The 22,012-nt window shown below is 44.9% G+C and overlaps 1 pseudogene; it reads right to left on the bottom strand.

Annotated features, from left to right (window-relative positions):
* Positions 1–15,909: 15,909 nt before the first annotated feature.
* On the bottom strand, positions 15,910–17,073 carry LOC119289940 (annotated as a pseudogene).
* Between the last annotated feature and the right edge of the window lie 4,939 nt (positions 17,074–22,012).

Raw genomic sequence — 22,012 nt, forward strand, 5'->3', positions numbered from 1 at the left:
CGGTAGGGGAGAGGATAAGGGGGCGGAGCCGAGAGCATAGGCGCGAGGGCCGCCCCGGCCGCCTCTCAGGGAGGCGGCACGAGGGCGGAAGGAGGGGCGGGGGAGGAAGGGCAGTGGAAGGGGGTGGGCAGATCCGGGCCGCGCGCCGGCGAGGGCGGCCGGATCCCGCTGGAGACGGGCAGGGGAAGGTGGCGGCGAGGGTTTCGGGGGCGGGAGCGGGTCGCGTCCTGGCCTTTTCACTTGAGGGCCTTTGCCCACCCAAGGATCTTAAAAGTCTGGAAGTCTGGAGGTACCAAAGTCTAAGGTACCCAAGTTGGATGGTGGGTGAGCAGAACGGTGGCCCAAAGCACCTAAATGAACTTATATTCCACGACTGCAGTCGATTGCGACCTGCTCCCGAACTTTTTGAGCATTTCATTCATCTTTTCCATCACTTAATTGCTGAATGCTGCTGGGACCACTTGCCAGAAATTGTGAAGAACCTCAGGTTTTCCAATAGCCTAACGATTCAGCTATGCTGGTATCTTAAATCACTTCCAGAACTTCCTCGGTCTCTTTAGAAGTTTAAAGTTTCTTATTGCAATGGAGAGTTTATGAGTTCGTGCAAACAAATAGGTCATCCAAACTGTCAAAAGCTTCAGCACGTTGATGTGAAGGAATTTATATGTTGATTATGAAGCTGCTCTCCCATTGGCAATGACATAATGAGAGGTATATACATCTATAATTCCCTTTGATTCCTACCTATTGGAGTTAAGAACCATTTAGATTGTTTCTTATGTTGAGAATCCCTGACATATCAAAATACCAGGCTTCATACTATGGATGAAGCTGAAGGAGAATCCCTGCCATCCGTAGGATATGCTGTCAATTGACCAGGTAGCGATTTTCTGGTTCCATGTATACCATGTCATTAGGTTTTATAGAAGTCATCCTATCACGCGTTTGCGGACGATGCAACATGTCATTGCTGCCAGCAGCCGATGTTTTTAAACGCCAGGCTTATTTACTTCCTATGGTTTGTAACAATGTGGAATAATTGTGAACACTAGGGGCTTCTCTGGTTACATGATTCTCAAAGGAATTTTGGAGGATTCTAATCCTTGGTAATTTTTCCTACGTGGGTTGTTTCATTCGTAGGATTGTAAACTATAGGAATTTTTTCCATAGGATTCATTTGCACTAGATTTCATAGGAAATTTTCCGTCCACTCAAATCTCTTTGAAAGAATCCTACATTTTTCCTATGCACAATCAAACACTCGTACAATCCTATGGATTCAAGACGATATGTCACTCTAATCCTACGTTTTTCCTATTCCTACGTTTTGAAAATCCTACGAATCAAAGAGGCCCTAGATTTGCTTGTTTCCTATGGTTTGTTATATCTTTTATTATTATTATTATTTTTAGAAAAGGAAGATGACCCCCGGCCTTTGCATCTGGACGATGCATGCGGCCACTTTATTAATTATTCTCACAAGACCTTACAAAGTAATACAACGGTAAGACTAAAGCCGCCGTCTAAGCAACATATCCAGTTGATGAAGGGGCGCAGATAGCTTGGGCCTAATACCAAATAGACATCGCAGCCAAACCTAACATCTAAGACCTGAGGTCCCATCCAGGACGCCTGCCGGGCATGGGTCTCACCGGTCCGGCGTGCACTCAGAGTCCGCCGCCGCCAACTGCCACCGCTCCATCTTCAGAACTGTACTGATGCACCAACCTTGCTCGGTCCAGCTATCGTCGACGCCACCACGGCGCCCAACGGTACCTCCTCCCTGCACGCAAACAACTGAGCACGTCGCGGTCGCCACTGATACACCTCGGCACCATGCTGCCAAGTACTACCAGCCGACACAGCTTGAAGTCTTTGGAAGATCTGTCGTGCGTAGCACCTGCCGACCAGGCATGACAAGGCGTAGCACCTGTCGGTCAGGCATGACTTGACATCTCAACCGAAGCTCCGTGCAAAATGAAGCCGCTCCACCTCCAGCCTCTCTGAACGGGAGCACCCCAGGAAGACACGACGAAGAGTTGAGCACCACAATCACCATGAGAGCCGGACCAGCCGACCGCCATGGCGAAGCGACACCACTAAAGAGAGAACCGCCGCCATTAAGAACGCCAAGAACGCGTTGCAGCTGTCCCACCTCCCCGCGGACCCAAAGCGGCGCCTTCAAGAAGGTGACGGAGCCGGGCACCGCCGCCGCCCAACCAAAGTTGTGGGTTTTCACCCGGGTGCAGGGGGAGGACGAGGGGGAGAGAGCTGGATCTCGAAGCCGCCTTCAAGAAGGAAATAGCGCCTAGAGCGCCGCCGGCGTCGTGGCCGCTGCAGCCGGCCAAGAAATTACTCCGATCCAGAGCTCCCAACCCCACATCCGCGCAGTCAGCCACCGGATCTGGCCGGACTGACGAGGAGGAAGCAGCAACACGGTGGCGCCGTCTTCAGATCTGGCGAAGGAGAGCAGCAGGAGATCCCTCCACATGGCGCCCGCATCCACCGCCAACTTGCCGCCCGCGCGGCCGAGTAGACGCGGCCCTCAATACCGGCTAGCGCCGCCCGCCCGCCGGGACGACGACGCCCTCACCAGCAGAGGCCGCCGCCTCAAACCCTAGGCCTGAGCCCGAGTGGCGTCGCGGCCGAGGGCCTCACCGCCACCCTCATCGGCGGCCGCGCGGGGGACCTGGTGCCCGTCTCCGGCGGCGGCGAGGAAAGGAATCGAGAAGGGGGGAGGCGGACGGGGAGATTGGTCGCCCCCGAGTCGCCCTCGAGAGGGCGACGCGAGGGAACGAGGTGTGTGTAACTAGCTAGTCAAATGGTTTGTTATATCTTGGAATTATGGTAGCTGCATTTGTTTGGTTGTAATAATTTGGGATGATGAACACTGAAGCTATCTCTTTATTTCCAATAAATGACGATCTATAGTATTGTGGACTATTTCCAATAAATGACGATCTATAGTATTGTGGACTATTTCCAATAAATGACGATCTATAGTATTGTGGAACGATGTTTATTTTGTTTCCATATTCCAATTGTCTGTAATACTAATATTGTGGACTGATAGACGCTGGTTCTGTTTATTGCTGATTCTTGTACTAACACACTTACTGAGTTGCTTGTGTGAAACTTAAGAACACTACAAGTTGTCAATGGACAGCTTTGGCTCACTATATATCAACATGAATCTTTGTTTCTCAGAGCACTGCATTCTTCATGTACAGGTGCCTGCAAAGTTTTTACATTTGAATAGCCCCAATTGAATTAACACAAGGAATCGGCGACCATGTTTAACAATACATTTTATGTTAGATAATAACGAGATATAAACGAGACAAAGAGACACGGATTTTTACGTGGAAACCCTTGCGGGAGAAAACCACGGACGCACGAAGGCGCAATCACTATGATGGAGGAGTATTACAAGCACGAGACGACATGCCATCCGAGGTGCGACTACATGGGGTATATAAGAGGGCAATACATGAGAGTCCTTGTAGGACAAGTAAACGAGGTGTACTCGTACGCGTCGGTACCAACGCAAAGGCCCACACCATTTGTACTAAGTCTAGTCCAATACGGTATAATTTGGATCACAATTTAACAATCTCCACCTTGATCCAAATTCCCTCCAGTAGTCGAAGAAAGTGAATAACTCCATCCAAATCAGCATAAACACCTTGTGCGTCAAAGTCCATAGGACTAGTGAGAAATACCAACTAAGCCTGAGCAAAGCTCAAACTTATTGGTCGGAACTGGCTTTGTCATCATATCAGCAGGATTATCATGAGTACTTATCTTGCATACCTTCAAATCACCTTCAGCAACAACATCTCGAATATAGTGAAATCTGACATCAATGTGCTTTGTCCTCTCATGATACATTGGATTCACTACTAGATATCACAATATAACCGAGGGTAGAATTCTCGTCGGTCATTTATGTTCACCGTCGATTATGATTACACCTGACGGTGCACCGTCGGTAATCTCCCGTCGGTGATGCTTGGTCGGCCATTACTACAATAGCCGACGGTACTGTCGGCCTTTGTCTTTGCCCACGGTGACAAGCCAACGGTGAGTCGTCGGCCATATCTTGGCCTACAGTCGCCTCACCATGTTGAGACATGCATATAGCCGACTATGCCCCGACAATAATGTATTTGCCGACGGTTGTTTTCTCCCATCGGTAGTGACAAATGTCGATGGTATATCTATCCCGCCAAGTTTAGTTATAACCAAGAGGGTGCCTAACACCGTCGGTATTAATAGTTGTTGACAATGCACATAATGACCCACGGGGAAGGCTATAGCCGAGAGGTGTGGCACACTAGGTTATCAATTTAGTCATGCATATTCTTACACTTACCGAAGCATGGTATAAACTTGCATTTCTACTTTGTTGAACAAGGTGAAATTTCACAATCTAAAGATTATTTTAGAACTGCATGCATTTCAAAACCCAAATGACAAAATCAAAATATATTTAGCACAATCTCATAATGTATCCCAAGTACACCAAGAGTTGTATCCAAATCACACTAAACCTTAATGATCCATCAAAATGAAAAATAAAATAGTGACTAGAATATAATGTTCTATACATTTTTCCTAAGACAAATGGTCCAGAAACATCAAACAGCATCAACATTCCAACTTGAGAACTTCACTTGGTTGAATTGCTTTGAAGTCTGCTTGTCACCATAGATATCACTCTCATCATTAAGATCACCTCTATGATTGCTTCCCATTATCTACAAATTATCAAACTACTTGTGAGAAACATGAAAACAGGAATCACAAGAAACAACAAAATATGAAAATAATCTGATGGAGATGGCAAGATAAGTCAGACAAGACACAATTATAAAAATGAAACTCGTTGGATGTAATGATGAGAGCCTTCAAAAAGAAAAAACATACAGAAGTACCACTGCCACTGGACTTATATTTTGACAATCAGATTCACACAGCACATAAGTCCTAGTTTAACACCACAACACCAGCAGACTACTATAATCTGAACGAGATGCATGTAAGAATTTAGCAAACGCCTTATTCCAAAGCACAGAAGTCTTCTAATCCTATTTTTCTTTGCAGGGAAAAAGTCTTCTAATCTCATATAAAATTTGGGACAGGAATAGAAGAAATACATAAAGTACAGTGATCTGTATATATAATGCCCACACATCATTTGACCACATTGCTTGAAGAACTTGATGCTCTCTGTTTTATAGACCATTAGTTTTACTTCATAGAGAATCAGGATTACATAGACGTGTATGCTAAGGCGTAAAAGGTGGCAACATATCTCAGGAAACAAGAGTTCTCAACATGCAATAGCATACTGTTTGATTAACACTATTAAAAAAACCTCTTTCAGGAAAGGCCATACTAACATAAGCAAAAGATGCATACCTGTGTACATAATGATATCCACATTCTCTATGCCATATTTTCTGGTTAAGAAAATAAAGTAATTGCCATGTCATCACCAGTATACAACTGCAGGTTGAATATAGGCTCTCAACAAGTGTGCTCTCCCTTGTCCCCCCATTAATACCTCCTCATCCCAGTGCTTTGTAATCTTTACTCAGCAGTCAGAGACTTGTCTAGACAGAATACTGAACACATAAGAATACAATGTATTGTTATTCTGAAGAGGTAATAACTAAATGTGTAAAGAGTAGATTGAATGCTATTCAAGCAACAGTAGTGCCAATTTTCATGAACTAGTCTTGAAGGCGTTACTTGGCGGTTGGCGCACATGCCCCCAATCCGTTGGTAGTAATGGCAGTAACCTAAAGAAGCATACAGAATAAATTTCTGGAGCTTAAGGAAAGATTTGACAGCTACAAACTGTAGTCAGCAAAACCTCATAACGTGGATATATTCTTACCAACAATCCAAGTGAATGAAGCATGCTGTTCTGAGAGAAATACATCTTATGTCCAAACCATTTTAACTTATCTCGTTTCTTCCTCCAAACCTCAATGCTTTTGTTAATAGAGATCACTTGAAACCTGAAGAACAACATCAAAAGAAACTGGTTTATGTCTGCTTCTACATCTTATAATATTTTAGACCAAGTGTTTCCGATAGAAATTCACAGAAAATTATTTTGGGCAACTTACAGATAAGTAAATTAGAGAGAACGCCCCTTAATCTAGGTGTATATAGATACAGTAGGTATTTAGTACAGTTGGTGTTGCTTTAGTACATTGAGTGAAATATAAGATGGAACATTAATGTAAGGCTGGGCGGCCGGGGCGTGGCTGTGTCTGACGCTGCTCTGCTGCGATAGAGACATGTCCTCACCGGCCCAGTGCCAACGCGGGGAAGGTGCCACCGTGTCTAATTCCGGTGAAGGAAAAGGAAGAGGTCATACCTTTAAATGACAAGAACCTTGCCCACAACCTTCCTTATCAGCCTCCTACGGAAATCTTTGCAGCCCATGAGGCGCAGAGCCTCGACGCACACCGCCACGTGGACCAGTGGTCGGAGAACTTGGAGGCAAAGAACATGCTCTGCGCGACGAGTATGTCGGTGCACACAAAGCTCGAGGGAGAGGCCATCCTTAGCCAAGGATGAGGTGAATCAAGGAGGGGTGGTTTTAGAGCGACTGCAAGACCAGGGGAAGTAGGCAGCGGCGGTGCTGAGGGGGCAGGTCAAGGCAGAGGCAGATCTGGGAGAGGCAGCGCTTGGATGGTTGAGGCGGAGGAAACGGGGAGTGGCACGATAAGGCAGGGCAGGGGACGAGTGGCTAAGGAAAGCCCGCGCGCGATTCCAAAATTTCCAGCTCCTGCGCGGGTGTTGCTAATATTTTAGCTTCCCAATCTCACGAACTCCTTTTTTTTACGAATAATCTCACGAACTCATTTGCAGATGCCAGGCCCGCCATGTGAAGTGCTTGCAGGGAGTTTCTTTTTTCATTCTTTTTTTAGTCGTGCAGGCAGTTTCTTTGACCTGAAATGTAGACGGGCCTTCGCATTGTAAAGCCGCCGTAGTCCTAGCTCCAAATCTTAAGATGCCAAATAATTATTTTCAGCTACTCTTTTTGCCCCTAAAAATGCTAATATTTTTTAAACCATTATATTTGAAATTTTATGACCGGTTTTTTCTTTAAAAAATCATGTTTCTATTCTTAGGTTTGTCACATACTCCAATTTCTTTATTTTTTCGATCCAAGCTATGCACATACGAAGTTTCTTAGTAATGATCCATGTACTATGGATGATCCATTGGTGTGTTGTATTTGGTTCCACTCGCAAACTGTTAGATATGTTGTCTCGGGCAAGGATTGTACGTATAACATGACTCAATTTTAATTTTGAAATATGTAACTCATGTTTGTTGTAATTCATGATATTAATTAGTAGTTGATGACACATCTGCAGTTGTTTACAAAGAGAGTACCATAGAGCAGTGATGAAAAATGCAAGCGAGTCCAATATTATATTCGCATAGCCTCACCGTCACAAGGGACGACAACGCCTAGGATGGCAGGACCTTCGTGACTCCATGTGGCAGACTCCTCGCAAAAGCAGCGATGCCTCCTTTTTACTTCCTTGGTCGCGAGGAAAAAGAATGACCACACTACTTCGAACAAGGATCATATGCACGTATAGGATCGTATGCATAGCATGATATATTTTTTAATTTTGAAATACATGACTCGTGCTTGTTATAATTCATGATATTAATTAGCACTTCACAACACAACTGTACTTAATAAAACACGTGGAGGTTGGGGTGCTTCAAGACCGCGAAGCTGCACTTAATGAAAAAAATCGAGGTAGGTACAACAAGTTACGTAAGGACCGTAACTAAGAAAATGGCAACTTCGTATGTACTCCCTCCATTCCAAAATAGATGACTCAACTTTGTACTAATTTTAATAGAAAGTTGGGTCATCTATTTTGAAACGGAGGGAGTAGATCTTACAAAGAGGACCATAGAACAATGATGAAAAACGGGTCAGGTCTAATACTATACGGGCATTGCCTCACCGTCGCGGGAGACGATACCACTCAGGGACGGCAAGGCCTCCATGACTCCATGTAGCAAATTCCTTAGAGAAGAAGCAATGTCACCTTTTTACTTCCTTGGTGTGGGCCAGTAGATGTGGTGGTATGGTGGAGCCGGGCTTCCAATCACCATAGCAGACATCGTAGCTGCTCCAAAGTAACCGCAAGATATGATCTCTATCTCAATCTAAACCTCCATCTTTCCCCACTCCGTGTTTGCCTCAGCATCGACCTTGGAAGCACAGGAAGGACCAAACCACCTCCAGAGCATGAACTAGCCGAGCATATTGAAAGATTGCAGCACGCACCCCTCAACAGTTGGCCGACAACCAATACTAACAGGACCGCGAGCGTCATGAGCCAGCTGCCACTGCTGAGCATGGGCATGCAATACACTACACAGAGAGACTTCATGTGCCACACGATGGCAATTCAACCTACACTTTGACATTGTACGATATCGTCGCAAGGACAACAACTTCATCTCGACTCTCAAGAGCTCTTTCCTTAATTATGGTACTTTGTAAGTGTACATATTTTAACCATCCTATTTCAATTGTTTACTGCCAATTTGTTTAAGCATCCTATATATTAATTATTTAACTAATTACGGAAAAACATAATGCAGTCACAATAGCAATGCTAGATTTAATTCTTGGAAATTTTCTTATTAGAAATTATCTGGAATATAACAACAGCTGTTCCACATGTTTAATGACGTTGTCCATTGAAACATATCACTGAGAGTGGAAGTTAACCGTCGTTTATTGCTATTCCCCGTCAGGTATTTTCTCAAATAACCGAGAGTCACACATGTACCGTCGGCCATTTTCGCTCATAGGTGAGAGCTTGGTTTTCACCTTCAGCTATTAAGTTTTACCGTCGGGCATTACATGTAATCCCCGAGGGTGTAGCAAGAACCGTCGGACATTACAATGAACCGTCGGGCATTAAACTAGATACGCGAGTATTAGATTTTCACCGTCGGGCATTACATGTAATCCCCGAGGGTGTAGTAAAAACTGTCGGCCATTACAATGAACCGTCGGCCATTGTACTAGAAACCCGAGAGTTGGATTTTCACCGTTGGGCAGTCTAATATACCGTCGGCTATTAGCAGTAATACTTGTGAGTTGACAATAATCGTCGGCCATTGACACTACTGTCGGCTATTACTGTAATAACCGATGGCCCGTCGGCTATTAGATTTGACCGCCGAAAATATGGGGATTTCTAGTAGTGATTCTTTGTAAGATATATGGCACTTTGACTGTCAGAAAATATGGTGGGGCAAGATGAATCTCCACAAAGCTCAGTGTACAAACCTCTCAACCAGATAGCTTCTTTGCATGCCTCAGAAATAGCCATATACTCGGCATCAGTAGTGGAACAAGCCACAATAGACTGCAAAGTTGCTCTCCAACTCACAGCACAACCACCAATGGTGAAAACATAACCTGTGAGTGATCTTCTCTTATCCAAATCACCAGCAAAATCAGAATCAACAAAACCAACAAGTCCATCTCCAGTTTTCCCAAACTGTAAATAAGCATTAGAAGTACCACGCAGGTATCTGAAAATCCACTGAACTGCTCTCCAATGCTCTTTTCCAGGATTAGCCATGTATCTACTGACAACACTCAATGCATATGATAAGTCAGGATGAGAACAAACCATGGCATACATAAGTGAACCAACTGCACTTGAATAGGGAACTCTAGACATGTACTCAATATCGGAATCTGACTTAGGACATAAAGCTGATGACAATTTGAAGTGTGCAGCTAACGGTGTACTCACCGGCTTGGCATTATGCATATTAAAACGATGAAGAACTTTATCAATATATCCCTTCTGACTTAGATATACTTTTCCAGACGGTCTATCTCTGGATATTTCCATGCCAAGAATTTTCTTTGCTGCACCCAAATCCTTCATCTCAAATTCATTACTCAATTGCTTCTTTAGTTCATCAATATCTGACATACTCTTTGCAGCAATTAGCATATCATCAACATAAAGGAGCAAATAAATAGTTGAACCTTTGACAGTTTTCAAATAAACACAACTATCATAATTAGACCTTTTGAAACCTTGAGAGAGCATAAAGGTGTCAAATCTCTTGTACCACTGTCTAGGGGATTGCTTCAATCCATAAAGAGATTTCTTTAACTTGCAGACAAGCTTTTCTTTTCCAGGAATAACAAAACCTTCAGGTTGTTCCATATAAATATCCTCTTCTAATTCTCCATGTAAAAATGCAATTTTAACATCCAATTGTTCAAGCTCAAGATTATGGATGGCAACAATACTTAGTAAAGTGCGAATAGAGCTATGCTTCTCAACAGGAGAAAAGACTTCGTTATAGTCAATACCTGGAATCTGGCTATAACCTTTAGCAACTAACCTTGCTTTATATCTTGTCTCATCATTAGGAGAAACACCTTCTTTCCTCTTGAAAACCCACTTGCAACGAATAGGTTTCTTCTCTCTAGGCAATTTTACTAAATCCCAAGTGCCCTTCTTTTCAAGTGATTCCATCTCATCATGCATAGCAGTCATCCACTTATTACTATCACCAGAAATAATAGCCTCGGAATATGAAGAAGGCTCAGCATTACTTTCAATTTCCTCTGCAACAGATAAAGCAAAAGAAACAATATTGCACTCTTCAATTAACCTGTCAGGTTTATTAATACCCCGTCTAACTCTGTCACGTGCAAGATTCCAACTTGGTGGAACAATAGCCTGATTTGGAGTGGGAGTGACATGTTCATCATCAACGACGGGTTCATCATGTGCATCAACAATTTCATTACCAGATGTATCACCTGAATCAATAACATGCTCCACCTGAACAGTAGGCTGCTGAATAGTAGGCTGCTGTTCACTCTCAACAGGAACATTAGTAGATGAAACATCATGTAACATAGCAGATTCATTAAAGATAACATTTCTGCTAATAACAACTTTCTGGGTTTCAGGATTCCACAATTTAAAACCTTTAACACCAGACTTATAACCAAGAAAGATGCACTTAACAGCCCTAGGCTCCAACTTTCCATTATCAACATGAGCATAAGCAGTGCAACCAAAAACTCTCAACTGTGAATAATCAGCAGGTGAACCAGACCATACCTCAATTGGAGTTTTCTTATTAAGAGCAATAGATGGTGAACGGTTAATGAGATAACAAGCAGTGGAAGCGGCCTCGGCCCAAAAACGCCTATGCAAACCTGCATTGGACAACATGCAACGGGCTCTGGAAATAATGGTCCTGTTCATGCGCTCAGCAACACCGTTTTGTTGAGGAGTATAAGGAACGGTGTAATGTCTGACAATGCCTTCAGACTTGCAATAATTCTTAAATTGCTTAGAACAGAATTCGATACCATTATCAGTGCGAAGTATCTTTACCTTCCTTTCAGTTTGCCTCTCAATCATAATCTTCCACTCCTTAAGTGCTGAGAATGCTTCATATTTATGCTTCAAGAAATAAGGCCAAACTTTTTTCGAATAATCATCAATAATAGTCAGCATGTAACTAGCACCACCTAGTGACTTCTTGCGAGATGGTCCCCATAAATCAGAATGCACATAATCAAGAATACCTTCGGTTGTATGAGTCGAAGTGTTGAACTTCACCCTCTTGTGCTTGCCGAAGATACAATGCTCACAAAATTTTAATTTACCAGTTTCATATCCATCAAGAAGACCTCTCTTATTTAACTCTGCCAAACCAAGTTCACTCATATGTCCAAGACGCATGTGCCAAAGGTTAGCAGCATCACAATCAGAATTCTTTGAAACAACTGGAGTAGCGTTACCTGAAACGGTAGAACCTCGAAGATAGTAAAGACCATTGGTCGAACTTAAGTCACCTTTCATCACAATAAGGGAGCCTTTGGTGACCTTCAAAACACTATCTCCACCTGAATACTTGTATCCCTTTGCATCAAGGGCACTCATAGAAATAAGATTTCTCTTCATCTTCGGAATATATCGAACATCAGTCAAAGTTCTGATTATGCCATCAAACATCTTGATTCGAATAGAACCTATGCCTTCAATCTTGCATGGTGAATTATCAAAACCCAAAACGGAACCAGCAGAAGTAGTGGAATCAAAAGTATTAAACCAATCTTTATGTGGACACATATGAAAAGTGCATGCAGTGTCAAGTACCCACTCATCATTGGTCTCAGCACATCCAGCAATAACGACAAGAGCATCATCGGAACTATCATCACGAGCAACGTTAGCAGAATTTTCACCTTGTTTGTTACCTTTCCTCTTTTCCTTGTTCTGCAACTTGAAACACTCAGAGATGTCATGCCCGTCTCTCTTGCAATACCTGCAATACTTCTTGACTCTGGATTGCGACCGGCCCCTGTGGCCGTTCTTACTTTTGCCTCTGTTTCCATTATTGGAGTTCTTCTCCTTTGTCCTGCCACGAACAGATAATCCCTCGGCTTGGGATGAACTTGAACCATCATGAGGCACCATTAATTTCATCTTCTCCTTGGAGTTCAAAGCTTCATAAACTTCATTAAGCGTGAGAGTATCACGACTGTACAATATGGTGTCTCTAAAATTGGTATAAGAACTTGGCAGTGAACAAAGTAACATTAGAGCAGTATCTTCCTCTTCATATTTAACTTCCATTGCAGCTAGATCAGATATGATCTCTTTAAATTCTGAAATATGATTCAAAACATTACCTCCCTCGGGTAACCTGTGCAGGAATAATTTTTGCTTCAGATGCATCTTGCTGGTGAGATCTTTAGTCATGCAAATCCCTTCCAGCTTTAACCATAGAGCGGCGGCAGTTTTCTCGCTCAAAACTTCCTGCAAAATATTATTATGCAAATGGAGTTGAATTTGTGACAAAACCTTACAATCAATTCTTTTCTCCTCATCAGCCCAGTCCTGAATTCTGTTCTTCCCAAAACTATCCAGTGCTTCATCATAGTCGGACTGTGCCAACAACGCCCGCATCTTGACTTGCCATAGGGTAAACCTTGTGTCACGGTCCAGCAGCGGAAGATCGTACTTCATGGATGCTATGAGTCGATAAAACTGTGTACACAAAGTAGTACAAGCCGGTAGAAAATTCTTAACAGAATTTAATATGCGAAGCAAACGAACAGGAAGAATAGCACCTGGATATTGTACGGGAAGTAGACGTAGCAACGGACAGACCAAAAAAAAACCTGATCTGTACTCAATTAGTACTAGCACGTACTAGTGCAAGTACTAGTCTTCACGTTACCAAGTAGTACCAGCAGCTACGTGTGATCGCCCTGGGAGCCTGTACGTAGCAACAGATCGGCGGATCGGTTGCTCCTCGGGACTTGGAGCCTGTACGTGGAGGCGTTGAGCAGCAGCTGCAAATCTCCTCGGGACTTGCGTGTAGATTGAGGTAGCAGCAGCGGCAGATCGCGCAGCAGGGATGCTGCGTGCGGAGCAGCAGGGGCAACGCGGCGGAACTTATGATTGGACGGATCGCCACGTAAACTTGATTTCCTGTCGGTCTCGGTTTCGGCAGAAATCGATCCGCCTCGGATCGACGGATCGCCTCGACGTGCGCCGCCGCCGCGCACGTAACCTAATCTCTCGTCTCAAACTCGTATCTGAACCTCAGCTCTGTATACCACTTGTTAGATAATAACGAGATATAAACGAGACAAAGAGACACGGATTTTTACGTGGAAACCCTTGCGGGAGAAAACCACGGACGCACGAAGGCGCAATCACTATGATGGAGGAGTATTACAAGCACGAGACGACAGGCCGTCCGAGGTGCGACTACATGGGGTATATAAGAGGGCAATACATGAGAGTCCTTGTAGGACAAGTAAACGAGGTGTACTCGTACGCGTCGGTACCAACGCAAAGGCCCACACCATTTGTACTACGTCTAGTCCAATACGGTATAATTTGGATCACAATTTAACATTTTATTATCTCAACGTGCACGCAGTAAATATGAACAGTAGCAGAACTTTAGAAAGACGCATGAACATCCAGCAAGCAAAGGTGCAAAAATAACATCACACATATAGCAAAACTTCAGAAAGATGTATGACCATTCGTTCAGCAAACAGGACTATAAAATCATCAGCAGAAAGACCCATGACCCATGGCACATTGCAAAAGCATCAGCATTGCAAAAGCACATTCGGTCAGTAATCGGAGTTGCGGAAACATAGCTTAATATACAAGATGACAAGTTTGAGCATTGTTTCAATCTGCCAAGCCTTCATACTTCTTGCATTAGCATATTTGTTCCCTGGAGCACGCTTAGCCAGCTTGGCGGATGAAATTAAGAGTCAGGAGTGTCAAATAGTTCAGGCATGCCAGGAACAGCAGAATAGTGTTGGTAGTGGTGGCCGTACTAGTAGCAGCAGCAGGCTAATAGCCGTACACGAACAAACGATGTTATTCATTAGGCTATCTACTTCCTCCGTCCAATAATGTAAAACTTTTTTTTGACACTTTCAGAATTGCCCGATGGGAAAGCCAAAATATTAAAATGCATATCTAAACATGAAAACAAAACATCACAGCTGTTCGCCAAATACATCAATCTGAGAGAGTTGCCATTTTTTTATGACAAAAGGTAATATATCTACTTGAATCCATTCAGTTGATACCTAGACAATATCGTAAGAAGGGTGCAGAAATAAGCAATTAATAACTAAAGTTGCATTTTCACTAACTTACAAAAGTTGTGTCAAAATGAGATCGGAAAATTATAAGCTAACTGGGCCGACAAGTTAAGGTCTAAATGCATGGATAGTACTTTAGTCAGTGGCTGAAACAAGCAGAAATAAGGTTGCATTCATTCTATTTTGTGAAATAAGATTGCAAACAAGGCTATTATGCATTGGAGAGAATGAAGCTGAAGTTTCATTGAAAGCGAATGCAACTTCACACTACGTATGTTTTAGACAAAAGGCAGGGTAGAACAACTATTGAGTTCAATTTAGAAACAAGAGCACCCATATAGTGCTTTGGAGAAGACATTTGCTACCAACTTTCAAAGTTCTAGCACAGTAAATGACCTGTCCTGGCATCTGCCAAAATCCTAATTTCATATGTGACACACAAGCTTATACGATACACGCCTTTGTCTTATCGCCTGAAGTAACAAAAATGGACCAAATGCGCGCGCACCAAACACAAAATATTTCCATCAAAGCTTGCACCTTATGTCATTTTTTGACATTAATGCAATACATCTTCTTAACAGATTCAAAGCTCTACTGAATTCATTTGCTACAGAAAATATAAGTAAAACAAGAACCTGCTCAAAGGCAGTGCTTAGCAAAATACTGAATGAATAAGGTTGAGTAGACAGCACACCAGTAACTAATCTGACTGAACCATTTAGTAAACTACCAGGTTGACAATCTCCACTAGGACTTACGATAATCATAAGAACTGACTGTTATGGACAAGAAGGCTGGTTACAGTATAATTTAGCCCCATGGGACTAATACATGCATGTCAAGAACAATAGCCAGTTCCTGACAAACAAGAAGAAGAGTAACAGACTAACGGTGTTCTTTGGAATTGACATTATGCTTAATCTGTAGGTTTATCAGGCATTGCTCTGAACTGAAAACCAGGAAAGCAGGAGTGTAAGCACCAGCAAGTTGAGCACATGATTCAAGCAGATTCCAAGGTGCACAGGCAAATACTTCAGCAGACAGAAAGCCGATTCTTGGTTCTTGTACTGGACCTTTTGGTCTTCAGGATTTTGCCTGTTTGAAATATATGAGGTAGAACTATCTCTACCTTTTATTTTCAAAAAAGAGAAGAAGAGCCGATTTTTCGAACAAGCACCAGGGTGGTTTGAAGGTAAAAAAAACTACTGCTCATTTGCATCTGCTAATGGCTCTGAGAACAGAGGAACATAGGGTAGAAATTGTTGTGTATTGTTCTCAAGATTAAGTATATAACCAACTTTCTGATGTCGCATATCGTACGCTGCCAAGGTATCACCTTCATTTGAAACCAGGAAAATGGTGTCGCAATCTGGATGAATCTCAACCACCCTGTACGTCTTCCTAGTCATGCTCATAAGTTTATCGATGCTGGTGGTATGCTTCAGGACCAATTCTTTACTGTCTTGACCCTTGAGGCACTAGAGTGATATCTCAGAAACTAGAATTTCATTGTTATCATCAACAGAAGCTACAGCATAATGTAAGCACCCCTGCGATGATCCAATGGTACCAAACTTGGAACCATATGGCACGCGGATAGTCTTCCACACTTTCCCCTCGATGTCCACCGCCACCAGGACATACTCGCCGTTGATGTCCTCCAGGTTGCCCATGAGGTACAGCATACCGCCGACAAAGACACATTTACTCCTCAACAGGGTAGCTTTCTCAACAATCCCACTGTCCATACGACTCCAGGCTCTTGTACGCGAAGAATAGATGTTCACTCCTGTCAAATAAGCTTCCAGATTGGTCTCCTCGAAAGTAAGAACATGGAAATGGGACGAGACCACCGGATCAAAAGCCAGACCTGCAGTAGGGCTATGTATGTTTGCCGGCGCCGGCGGTTGAGGTTGAGGGGGCAGCTCCACCCACCTTCCGGTGGAGGGATTGCACACAACAAAATGGAAATCACCCTCTGTCCAAGGGGTCACCATGTTTTTCTTGTAGCGGCGGTAGAGAAGGAGGCCATTGCAGGCGTTCACCTGGGCAATACCCTCGTCCATGTTAGGCTGCAGGTAAGGGAGGGAAGGGTCGAAGGGGGATGCGCCGCCCGAGACGCTGGCGAAGTGGTGGCGGTGCCCGCTGCGGTAGGATATGTAGAGGAAGCCGGCGAGGGTTTGAGGCAGCATCTTGCGGTTGGAGGGGTGGGCGATGAGGTCGCGCCAGAGCATGGAAACGCACTTGAAGCCATGGACGGACCTGGCAGGGAGGCGGGAGAGGATCTCCAGGATGAGGTCGTCGGTGAATAGGCTGGCTGTCGCCCCCTGATGGCTGTCAAGCCTCGACTTGGTGTTCCTCTCCATGCTCGCCTCCTTCCCCGCTTCCATGGAGCAGGGACAGGGGCAGGATCAGGGTCAAGGTGGGATCGATCTATGAATGGAGAGAGAGAGGGGAGATCGTCAATCTGGAAGAGGAAAATCGACCTGAGTGATCAGCGGTGATCTCTGCCGTGGGGGGTCGGATCGGAAAAGGTGGGTGCCGACGACGATGGCTAACGGAGACGCTCGCGGACGGCGGCAGTTGGATTCTCGGAGGCAGAAGCTGACCCTGACCAACGTGCTTTTATTAGAGGAAAAAATGCCCTTCGCATCAAAATTCTCAGGGCCACTTAAATGGGCTCTCGGAGAACTACAAGCATGGCCCATGTGCTAATAGGCACTCTTAAAAAACGTGCTAATTATTTGCTTATTTATATAAGTTCGCCGTATGCATCTTTTTGATGCAGAGGCCGGGGAGTCCCCCTTTTCAGAAAAAAACCCGTGCTAATGGTCAAGCAACCGCGGTAGCTTCCACCACCCGGAATCACCACCGCCGCCATCATCGGCGCTGTGCTGCGGTACGCGGTCTTGAACTCTGGATGATCTCGTCTGAACAGCTGGTTGCGGCAAGGACACATTGCATTGCGTCCTCAGCACTCCCACTGGACACCTGCCTTGCCTTCTTCCTTTCTCTGGGTTGCTTGTCTGATTTTTTTTAAGAACACCTGGTATTCCAATTACTTTGGACCAACCAAATCGGCGGACACAACACGAAATACATCGTCAGGGATATTCGAGTACCAAACATGTTGGCCGTCGGTGGAACCCTTTGAACAAAGAGAGGCCAGCACATGCGCTGGGGAGTTACAAGCCCTAGGGGCGTACACAACACGATGATCTATGAAACTAGTATGGAGCTGGAACTTTGCTTCCCGGAACAACGCACCAAGAGGTCTACGATCGGCTGCATGGGTGACAATCGCGTGCGGCAGAGCCAAGCAATCAGTTTCAAAAATAGTGCGGCCCATACCATGTTGCTCTGGGTTAATTGCTCGTTTGAAATTTAAGGTCACTAGAAGTTCGTCAAGTTACAGGCAGTAAACGCATGTGTAGGAACGGTGGGGCCATCGAATGCCTGCAAAATAACGCATTTTAATTGCCCCGATTGAATAGACACAAGGAATAAGCGGCCATGTTTAATAATACATCTTATTATATCAACATGCATGAAGAAAATACGGACCGGTGACAAAACTTCAGCAAGACCCATGAACATCCAGCAATCAATGAAGGTTGGAAAAATAAACATCGCATATATAGCAAAACATCAGAAAGATGTACGGCAATTCGGTCAGTGCTCCAAAAGCACTAGCAGAAAGACCCATGACACATTGCAAACGCATCAACATTCAGTCAGCAATCAGGGTTGCGGAAAACAATATAAAAATATACCTTAATATACACAATGATAAGTCGGAGCATTGTTTCGATCTGCCATGCCTTCATAGTTCTTGCATCAGCATATTTGTCCCCTGGAGCACACATAGCTAGCTCGGCAGATGGAAATTAAGAGTTCAGTAGGGTCAAATAGTTCAGGCATGCCTGGAATAGCCGAACAGTAGTACCAGGTGGTGGTCGTCGTGCTGGTGGTGGCCGTCCTAGTAGTAGCCGCAGGAGGCTAATAGCCATAAACCGAGTGCTTCAACAGGGAAGTGCATAGTTAACTAGTCAACAGGGAAGTGCATTCCGATCTCAAACGATGGTACCCATCATACAGCTAGATCAGAACGACCCAATGACCAAGCCAATTTTTTTTCTGACAAAAGGTAATATATCCACTTGAATCTGTTCATTTGATACCTAGAAAGCATCATAGGATACGTGCAGAAATAATCAATTGATAACTAAAGTTGCATTTTCACTTACATACGTTCTGCCAAAATGAGGTCCGAAAATTATAAGCTGGCAGGGCTCACGAGTTAAGGACAATGAGCAGAAATAAGGTTGTACTCATTCTCCTACTGTGAAATAAGATGGCAAACAGAGTTGTTATGCATTACAGAGAATGAAGCTGAAGTTTCATCAAAAGCGAATGAAACTTCACACTGCATGTGCTTTAGACAAAAGGCAGGGTGGAACAACATTTCTGTTTTAGTTTACAAACAAGAGCACCCCTATACGAGGGTTTCCCCCCCGCTTTATATCATAAAGCAACAATCACCGATCACAGAACATCTGCTGGGGCGAACAGCACATCAAGCCCAAAAGAAAAGAGAAAGAAAGAAAGAAAAACTAATGCCGACAATAGCAGCTCGATGAAAGGCGGACGCCTCGCCCAGCTGCGCCCTCCGGAGTTGTCCCACCACCCTCCTAGACTCCGGACCTCCGTGTACGAAGCAACACCTCCAAGAAGGAATGCGACGTTGACGACACTGCTACCCGGACATGTCCTAGGGTTTCCCCCGACACGTGGAGAGGATTGGAGAATGGGTACATCTGACGCCCTTCAGGAAGGAATGGTGGCACCCGCAAGGCGTCACCGCGTCGGTGACGGATGAGCCGGCAGGGATTTCTGCCAAAGCCAAACCACAACTACCTGACCGATCTTAAGCCTTCCGACCGGTTAGCCACCCACCATCGTGCGCCACCACGGACTTGACGCCACCCACATCGTCTCACTGAGACTGCCATCGCGAGGCCAAGAGGACGGGATGAAGGAAGAGGGAGCGGCAGCACCGAAGCTGCGTGGGAGGGAACTACCTCCTCCGCCATCATGCGGGAGGCCACAGCCTCCGGCACCGTCGCGGTAGCCGACCGGACATGGCACCAGGGGGTAAGCCGGGCCGAGATTGGGCCCGCAAAGCGACCACCGCCACGCTGCAGCAAGCCGTCGACATCGCCACCACCACCAAGTATCCTGACGCAATCGCGCTGCCTCGAGGGAGCAACATCGCCGACAGAAGAGCCGTCGGCCCGCCCAGGCCCAGATGGGGCCCAAGGGGCCCAGATCTAGGCCGAGCGGGCGCCGCCAGCCCATGCCGCCAACGACGGCGCCGCCGTGCAGCAGATCCCTCACACCAGCGGCAAGGTATCCCGCAGCTACGCCAGACCGCCACCGCCTGGGAGCAACCCTCAAAGCTACGCCACCCAGCCTAGGAACAGCTCCGAGAGGGGAAAAGCCGGGGGCCACCACCACGGCGCTGCCCAGGACTAGCCCCGTGACGGCGGAGGGAAAAGGGGTGGGCGGAGGACTCAAGGAGAAGGGTTGGAGGCGCGGCCGGGCAACGCGGTCGCGCGCGAGAGAGGGGTCGCCCCTTAGTTCACTCCTATAGTGCTTTGGAGAAGACAATTGCTATCAACCGAAACAAAAGAACTGTCAAAGGAACTTCGGCAAATCAGAGTTGCAAAAGCATTAGCGGAAACACCCATGATCATTCAGCAGGCAGGGTTGAAAAATTATATAAAAAGATAAATATCTTAATAGACAAGATAGTTTAGGTTGGAGTAGTATTTCGATCTGCCAAGCCATCGTTCTTGTTGCGTCAGCATATTAGTTTTGTCCCCCAGAGCACACTTAGCCAGCTTGGCGGAAGCAAATTAACAGTACAGGAGGGCCGAATAGTTCGGCAGGTAGCAGTGGTGGCTTTGGTGGTGGCAGGTAGTATGCAATAGCCGTCCACGAGAGTGGCCAAGCATGCTTCAACAGGGTGGTGCATTCAGATCTCCATTCCTTGATGCAAACAATGATAATCATATATGTTGCATATCATCGACTCATGTGACGATGCATGTGCATAAATCATCGATGGCGAAGAAGTGCTACGCCAGGAGTATACGACGAGTGGCCGGAGTGTCAGGCCCAGGTGTACCGGTTTCCGGTTTCCGAGCGACAGCCAAAAGTTAGTTTGGGTTTCATAGTGATAGCTCTTCTCGCGTATATCATTGTTTAGATGGATGACGATGTAGTTGCAAGTAATCGAGACTTGTATCGCTATTTTCGAGATGATGACGAGAGACCAGTTTATGTTGGATGATGATTATTATGATGACATGATTTGATGAGATTATTTGTATGTATATAGTAAGATTAAATTTGTATGTGTATGATATGCTAAAGATTATTGTATAAAGCCTATTCAAATACAAAACAAATACGCAAAAAAACAGAAACTAATAAAACTAGCAGTAGCGAGGGGACTAAAATTAGCAGTAGCGCTCATTTACCAGTAGCGCGGCCTGCTAGAAAGCGCTGCAGATATTAGCAGCAGCGCTGTTCCTTAAAGATCGCTACTGCTGTCCATGTATAGCAGTAGCGTGGAATGACAGGCGCTACTGCTATAAGTTAGCAATAGCGTCTTATCAGTAGCGCAACATCCCACGCTGCTGATAGGCAAAATACCACACTACTGCTAGGGTTTTCCCTAATAGTGAAGTTGGATACTGAGTGAGCAGAACAGCGGCCCAAAGTACCTAAAGACACTAGCGCTGGACTCCTGCTGGCAATTGGAACCTGCTCCTCAACTGTTTGAAGTTTTCATTAATCTTCGCAAGCTCATGATTGCACGCTGCAACTGGGACCACTTGCCAGCCAGTGTGAAGGACCTCAGGTGGCTCGAGAGCCTACTGATTGTTTGTTACTGGCGTCTTGAATCTCTTCCAGAACTTCCCCGTTCTCTTAAGAAGTTTCAATTAGTGGGAAGCGACAATGAGTTCACCAAGTCGTGCAAACTAGAAGGTCATCCTAATTGGGAAAAGCTTCAGCATGTCACCTAATATGATCGATACCAAAAGATTGGATGTCATTTCTCAACACCAGCTTCTCACCTGGAGGAGGGAAGGGAGATATGAGCATACTCTAGAAATCGTGAAGAATTTATTCCATTTTGTTAAATATCGTGAATATAGTGGAAAAAACTCTAGAACATTCCTTTGAATGGAATTGTTCATTGGGTTCGACTTGTTGTTCGACAAAATAGAAAGTTGT

Source organism: Triticum dicoccoides, chromosome 4A (assembly GCF_002162155.2).
Source record: "Triticum dicoccoides isolate Atlit2015 ecotype Zavitan chromosome 4A, WEW_v2.0, whole genome shotgun sequence".
NCBI lineage: Eukaryota > Viridiplantae > Streptophyta > Magnoliopsida > Poales > Poaceae > Triticum > Triticum dicoccoides.